The sequence below is a fragment of the Diaphorina citri genome, unplaced genomic scaffold, assembly GCF_000475195.1.
Source record: "Diaphorina citri unplaced genomic scaffold, Diaci psyllid genome assembly version 1.1 scaffold490, whole genome shotgun sequence".
Taxonomy (NCBI): domain Eukaryota; kingdom Metazoa; phylum Arthropoda; class Insecta; order Hemiptera; family Psyllidae; genus Diaphorina; species Diaphorina citri.
The window spans coordinates 2,548-10,997 of NW_007377925.1; the positions used below are offsets into that span (position 1 = coordinate 2,548).

Here is an 8,450-nt window from a genome sequence, read left to right on the forward strand (position 1 = left end):
TTTCCATCGACTTTTTTTGTAGCAGTCTTATTTCAGTTCTTGCTCTTATTGTCCGTTTTTTTCCGCTTTTGTGTTTGTCCCATCTCCTCTGATTTGTGTCTCTTGCTCCCTGTTTTTACTAGAAGGCTCCTGCTAGCAGAGACACGATTGAGATCAGTCCACACGTGTTGAATGATACAATTGAACAGCGGTAGCCGATAGACCAGGTCTCACGAGCCGGTAACCATTACTCGTCAACTGTGACGGAGCACACCTGCGTGAGCACGAAGCTCTAATGCCCTATTATGTAGGGAGCTAATCAGAGAATGTATGAATGAGAGACATGAATTTATGCTAGAAACTAACCAAACTAGAACTTAGTTTTAATAAAAATAACTAAATAAATAAAAAAAATTGAGGAATGACTGCTAAGGAATGAGCTTAACACCAAACTAGAAATCAGCTGAAAAAATAAAAAAATGGTTTAAAGTCACTGATAACTGCCAAGGTTTTAGTGACGGGATTTTACCCACCAGGGCCGGGAACTTCAAGCTCGCGATTTTTCAGTAGGTCACCCATCCAGACGCTAACCACACGTAACTTTGCTTAACCTCTGTGATCCATTGGAAATTTGTAGATTCAATTCGCCGCCGGCAAAAGAAAGTTTGATTTTTTTAGACTCAACTCGGTTCTCCTGTAGGTAAAATTGGGACCATTTTGTACCCCGGATTAAAAAAAAGTCTCATTTCAACACAATAAATCACCCCCTTAAGTTTGACACAATTATTTTTCGACAATATTTGTCTTCAAAGTGTCACACTGTCACATATCCGCGTGAAAAATCACCTCAGTAGCTCAACACAAAATCTCAACAACAAAATGTTCAGAAACCTCCAATCTCTTGTAGTAGTTGTCTAACACCATTTTGTACCCCGGATTAAAAAAAAATCTCATTTCAACACAATAAATCACCCCCTTAAGTTTGACACAGTTATTTTTCGACAATATTTGTCTTCAAAGTGTCACACTGTCACATATCCGTGTGAAAAATCACCTCAGTAGCTCAACACAAAATCTCAACAACAAAATGTTCAGAAACCTCCAATCTCTTGTAGTAGTTGTCTAACACCAAGCTTTGCATGTACCACTCTGTATAAATTATCACCCTATATGAAAATGACAGGTAAGTTTTCGTCACCCTACCAGCATGTCAAAAGTGAAGTTCTTTCTGCATGCAATTCGCTAGGCGTTCTAAGTTTAACGCCTTAAATTTTCCCCCAATTATGCTTTTGCACGCAAATTCCCCCCTTGTTTTCCAAGCATGTTGCATGATTTTGACTTTTCAAAATTTCTAGATATATTTGGAGAAAGGTAAGTGATGAAAGGTAAGTAAAAAGCCCAGATAATTGATAAGTCTGGAGTTTAGAAAGGCATACAAGGCTGATAAACGCCTCAAAATCAATCAAAGATTCGAAGACCAATGGACTTGACATAGATGTGCTTTTTTTCACAACGCTGCCTTACACGAACTTAGCAATCGCTTGAAACCCGGGTTCAATTCCTGGACTGGTCAAAAATTTTGCGCTTGGGTTGCTCTGTGTAAAATTTAAAGAAAGGTAAGTGATGAAAGGTAAGCAAAAAGCCTAGATAATTGATAAGTCTGGAGTTAAGAAAGGCATACAAGGCTGATAAACGCCTCAAAATCAATCAAAGATTCCAAGACCAATGGACTTGACATAGATGTGCTTTTTTCACAAGGCTGCCTTACACGAACTTAGCAATCGCTTGAAACCCGGGTTCAATTCCTGGACTTGTCAAAAATTTTGCGCTTGTTTTGCTCTGTGTATTTAGTCTCAATCTCCTTAAGGCAACAGAGTAGCTACTTTCAATCAGTAGCGACTAGTAGTGTCATTACCACAATGTGAAAAGATTTATTGAACAAAGTAACGAATAAATTCCAATCTTTAACGCGACTATTTTTCCTATAATTTGTCTGTTTTATTTCACCATAACTCCTGAAATGTTGGTCCGATTCTGATGAAATTTGGCGAAACAAACAAAGGAAAAGATCGTTGATTTTAAAATTGGAACATTCTTCGTTTTCTCAACAAACTGAAACTTTTCAGTCCTATCCCAGCAGGATAAACTGGCTGTTCTATGAAATAAGCAACTCTAGCACACAATGATATCGAGTATTAGTGGTATTACCATTACCATTCAGGAAATATACCTAACATCCTCCCAACGTACCAAGGACAATGGTAGTGCCAAATATGAGCCAATAGTACAAAATTACATTGACACTGACTACAATGTAGATACATACTTAGCTAGCTCGGATAATGTTGGTACATACCTACCTGAGTGTAACACCGTCATCTAATGTAGGCCAGTGCTTCTCAAAGTTGTTGCCATCGCGGCACACTTTTCTAGACTCCAATCTTTCCGCGGCACGCCCTCTCCCTCAGCACGTAAATATTGTCTATGAGTTGAGAGATATGTTCTTTTTTATAGCGCCGCAGGCCTTTTTTTTCTAAATTGGCCAGATATTTTCCTTTGTCTCATCAATCTCATCAGTTTTGTGATCTTTATCTAAGGAAAAATCCCAAATTTCGCGGCACACAGTTTGAGAAGCACTGATGTAGGCACATATATTATCTACCTTATTATAACACCATCACAGTGATGCCTATATTACCTGTGATTAATATGTCTCATCCTGTCCATTTGACCATCACCCATTTTTGCTGTCACTCCTGACATTGCTACAAATGACGGCTTACATGTGTCATGGATTCACTCCTGACATTGCTTTACTTGATGGCATGACACTAGGCTTGCACACTGGAGGTCCCAGGCATGCTATACATGACGGCATTACATGGATTCAGTCCTGACATTGCTTTACTTGATGGCATGACACTAGGCTTGCACACTGGAGGTCCCAGGCATGCCATACATGACGGCATTACATGGATTTATTCCTATGGCCGAGTGGGTATCACATTAGGCTTGCACGCTGGAGGTCCCGGGTTCGATTCCTGGCAGTCGGAAGATGTTCCGGCTGTGTGCTTCAGCTTTACAAATAATTTATCAGTTCAAATATCCTTTCTTAAAATATATCTATGTATGTCTTTTCAATTCAAAAAATCTTCATCTCTTCCCACTTTGTACATTGTCCTTTACTCTCTTTTTTGCTGGCTATTTGGTATATTTTTGGTCTAGATTTTTTTACTTTCCTTATCCTATAGGAAGGAAAGTATTTTTTGTACAGTTTCCTTCTACTCTATTCGTCTTTATTTTGAATGACTTTTTTTACAGTCTTTCTTCTTTTCTTTAGCCTATTTGTCTCTTTTGGTCTTTTTCCCATGATTTCTTTTTGTACAGTCTTTCTTCTTGCTTTATTTGTCTGTTTTTCCGCTTTTGTGTTTGTCTTATCTCTCTCTTGATATGTTTTTGCTCCCTGTTTTTACAAAGGCTACTGCTACAAGAGACACGATTGAAGATCAGATCAACGTGTTGAATGATAAATTGAACACGGTAAGGCGATAGACAAGTCTCACACCTAACATACTCGTCAAATGTGACGAGCACACCTGCGTGACACGAACTCTAATGCCCTATTATTGTAGGACTAATCAGAGAATGTATGAATGAGAGAATGAATTTATGTAGAACTAAACCAAACTAGAAATTAGTTTAATAAAAATAAATAAATAAAAAAAATTGAGGAATGACTGCTAAGGAATGAGCTTAGTTAAGTTGTCACTCACATAAAAATTAGGCCGTTTCCATAAACCTCTGAAAATGACAGCTGTCCTAGAAGCATTTTATTTACATTTGTTTGAACACAACACAAAATACAGCTCATCTCAACAATAGTCTTACAATTCATGGCGGGGACCACAGTCAGAGCTTAAACTCGATTTAAGTTTAACGTTAACTCTTGAATTAAGCAATGTTTTTTTCTTTTTCTTTTAGCCAATCATTATTTGCTTAATCCAAGAATTACTCTTAAACCAGATTTAAACCTTGGTTGTGGCCCCAGCCCTTCTTTTAGCCAATCATTATTTGCTTAATCCAAGAATTACTCTTAAACCAGATTTAAACCTTGGTTGGGCCCCAGCCATAATTAATATCTTGAATTAACAGTAGTTGTGTTTGCGCTATTTACGCAATAATTTTGTTTTTTCAATATTTTTCAACAACATATTACTCTTTATTTATGGTACATATACAATTTATACATATACATAGATAACAATGTTTATACATAATAGAGACAAAAGTCCATCAGCAAAACTGGGGATAGTATGCATAAATGTGGACAATACTGGGGAACGAACTGATTTTTTTTCAACATATTACTCTTTATTTATGGTACATATACAATTTATACATATACATAGATAACAATGTTTATACATAATAGAGACATATACATAGAGAACAAAATATACATAAAAGATGTTTAGTTACCTATGCAAAAAAATTATAAACTGAGTTATACTGAGATATTGTTTCCCCTTATTTTGTTTTCTTTGATTTTTGTGTTTTTTTTCGTTGTTTTTTGCCACTAACAAATTGCATGTGTTTGTTTCTTTTTTCTGTTTGTTTTCTATGATTTTGCTGCTTCCCCGTTCCCTACTCGGCCCGTGTGTGTTATTTTGTATTTTGAACATCGCGGCACATCGCTCCCTCCCGTTTTTCCAATGTGTGTAAAATAACCAACAACTCTTCGGAACCCATCGCCCATCCTCGGATCTCATCGTTCAACGCGACAACTTGGCAACCGCGTGCTATATGTTATTTGGCAACATTTCCCAACTTTATTTAACCAATATGGAATATTTTCAACATTCCTGACTTTATTTAACCACTATGGAATATGTATTTTGTATTATTTTTTATATTCATAACCAAATTCATATTTTTCACCAAATTTTTCCCTTTTTTCACGGTTCCACGCCCTTTTCTTGGAACACTTGTACTTTTTCTGGGGGTTCTGAAATCCATCATTCTCCAATGTGGACTTATCGCCACACCTTTTTTTTTCTCCTATTTTTTTGCTGAAATGAATTTCCCAACCAAACTTTTTGCCTAAATGAAACCAATTTTTCATTCCATCTACTATTTTTTGCGGGAATGAATTTTTCATCATTTTTTTTCTTTTTTTTTTGTGGAATTGAAACCAAATTTTCAACTTTTTTGAACGAAAATCAAACCAAATTGTAGACGATTTGGTTACTGAGAAAGAAAAGAACAAGATCCTTCAGGAAGAGATGGAGGCAACACTGCACGACATCCAAAACATGTAATGCATTTCAGTCATTTGTTTTTTGTTCTGTATATTGTGCCTAAATTTTGGTTAAAAGTTTGTACACTTTGGTTAAAAGCTACGACATATGTCCCAACTCCCAACGGGGCCTTTTGATAGATGGTTACGTGTGGACGCGATTTTTGCTCAAATATCGCATACACACGGCCTAGTTGAAATACCAGTTTGGAAGACCAAGTTGGGAAACATTTCAACTCCCAACGGGGCCTTTTGATAGATCGTTACGTGTGGACGCGATTTTTGCTCAAATATCGCATACACACGGCCTGGTTGAAATACCTGTTTGGAAGACCAAGTTGGAAAACATTTCGTAGCATGTGTAGCGGACTTCAAACTTGGTTACAAATTTAAGTGCGGAACATAGAAATTTGATTAGTTTGATATTGGAAAATTTGAATTTGAACGTTCAGTGGTTTAAAGTACTCTCAGGGTGCTGGGTTCGAATCTCAGCTCGGGCGGAAAGCACTTATAGGTAGAGTTACAATATAGGTGTGCAAAGTATCGATGCTTTAGACCGGCCACCCTAGTTTAATTGTGGCTTCTTCTTAAACTAGGGTGGCCGGTCTAAAGCATCGATACTTTGCACACCTACATTGTAACTCTACCTGTAACTGCTTTCCGCCCGAGCTGAGATTCGAACCCAGCACCCTAGAGAGTACTTTAGACCACTGAACGTTCAATTTCAAATTTCCAATATCAAACTAATCAAATTTCTATGTTCCGCACACAAATTTGTAACCAAGTTTGAAGTCCTGGCTATTTGGCATATTTTTGGTCTAGATTTTTTTACTTTCCTTAACCTATAGGAAGGAAAGTCTTTTTTGTACAGTTTCCTTCTACTCTATTCGTCTTTATTTTGAATGACTTTTTTTACAGTCTTTCTTCTTTTCTTTTGCCTATTTGTCTCTTTTGGTCTTTTTCCCATGATTTCTTTTTGTACAGTCTTTCTTCTTGCTTTATTTGTCTGTTTTTTCCGCTTTTGTGTTTGTCTTATCTCTCTCTTGATTTGTTTTGCTCCCTGTTTTTATTAAGGCTACTGCTACAAGAGACACGATTGAAGATCAGATCAACGTGTTGAATGATAAATTGAACACGCCATCTCCCAACGGGGCCTTTTGATAGATCGCTACGTGTGGACGCGATTTTTGCTCAAATGCATACACACGGCCTAGTTGAAATACCAGTTTGGAAGACCAAGTTGGGAAACATTTCGTAGCATGTGTAGCGGACTTCAAACTTGGTTCATATGTCCCATCTCCCAACGGGGCCTTTTGATAGATCGTTACGTGTGGACGCGATTTTTGCTCAAATATCGCATACACACGGCCTAGTTGAAATACCAGTTTGGAAGACCAAGTTGGAAAACATTTCGTAGCATGTGTAGCGGACTTCAAACTTGGTTACAAATTTGTGTGCGGAACATAGAAATTTGATTAATTTGATATTGGAAAATTGAAATTGAACGTTCAGTGGTCTAAAGTACTCTCTAGGGTGCTGGGTTCGAATCTCAGCTCGGGCGGAAAGCAGTTATAGGTAGAGTTACAATAAACTTGGTTACAAATTTGTGTGCGGAACATAGAAATTTGATTAGTTTGATATTGGAAAATTTGAATTTGAACGTTCAGTGGTCTAAAGTACTCTCTAGGGTGCTGGGTTCGAATCTCAGCTCGGGCGGAAAGCAGTTATAGGTAGAGTTACAATATAGGTGTGCAAAGTATCGATGCTTTAGACCGGCCACCCTAGTTTAAGAAGAAGCCACAGGGAGCTCGGTGACTTCTACGATTGTGTTTCTATTTCCACAGATGAGATTGTCACTGAGAAAGAAAAGTACAGGACCATTGGAGATGGCTTGGATCTGGCCTTTGTCGAACTCTATGGCATATAAACACATATATAGCGGCATATTCAATATTTATATAGGCCCCCTCTACTTTGGCAGATATATGCAATTTTGATATAAGTCCCGCCCCCTCTTTTACTTTTTCTGGCGAAACCACGCCTCGTTTTCTTTGCACATAAAAATCTTTTAGTCCCAAAGTATGCTTTTTTTCTTTCTTTTACAATATGTGGGCCCCTAGTTAATATTTTTTTTGGAACAATTTCCATTTGGGTAATGTGTGACCAAACGCCTTTTTGAGGTCTCCCTGAATGTTTTGTTAACTGTACAAATGTTTTTTGTAGACCTCTTTTCGAATTTTGTCATGACATTTCTAATTTCTATTAAATGTGTAGTGTTTTAGACGGAATTTCCATTCGAGAGCTTTTTCTGATTTTCTTTTCCATTTCTTCGTTTTTTCTTGAAATCTCTCGATTCTTCAATTTCTTGGAAATTATAGTTTTCATTTTCTACTATATTACTCTCAGCCTTGGTTCTTCCATTTGCTGTGTGTGGAAACTTTCCACCATTCTCCTTCAGTATTTCTATTAGAGAGTTTTCACCTTTTTTTTTTTCAGCATACCTCCTAGCAATTCATCACCATCTGATTATCTGATTTAGGTTACTCTCAAAAACATCAATCTTTTGCTCCAAACCTCTGCAAAAAACTTTTCTGATATCCTCTCCAAAAATTTCGAAGTCCCCCTTTCTACGTTAAATGAGACTTTCGGATTTCCTTTCCGAATTCTAATGGGCTCTTTAACCACTGCCTTTTGCCACAAAAAATGCTTTCTTGACTTTTTTATTACAAATTTTGTGTGTCTCACAAAAGCTTCTTCATTCATATGTTCGGTATATAATACCTATAGGTAGTATCTATTTTATACCTAGGTAATTTTCTGCTGGTATTTGATACCCAAATAGATCGCATCTTGTGAAACCATTCCCAAATGAAATCCCGTCACTAGATGTTGTTTTTGTTTCCATTTCCATCCATTAGTTGTTAAGATTCATTCGCATCTTGTGAAACCATTCCCAAATGAAATCCCGTCACTAGATGTTGTTTTTGTTTCCATTTCCATCCATTAGTTGTTAAGATTCATTTTTTTTTTTTTACATGAAACAAAGTTTTATTTAAATTTTAGCAGATAGGTTTTTGTCTCTGTAAGCTACGAAATTTGGCCAAAATGAATTGGTATTTTTCATTGATTATATTACACATGAATTTGGTCTATCAAGAGAAAGTATTTATTTTAG

General features: G+C 36.9%; 1 long non-coding RNA gene across 1 annotated transcript; it reads left to right on the top strand.

Annotated features, from left to right (window-relative positions):
• Positions 1-5,156: 5,156 nt before the first annotated feature.
• Positions 5,157-8,155, top strand: LOC113467511. The gene is made up of 2 exons (XR_003391570.1): positions 5,157-5,293; positions 7,120-8,155. It is a non-coding gene; the product is annotated as an uncharacterized LOC113467511 (long non-coding RNA).
• The last annotated feature ends 295 nt before the right edge of the window (positions 8,156-8,450 follow it).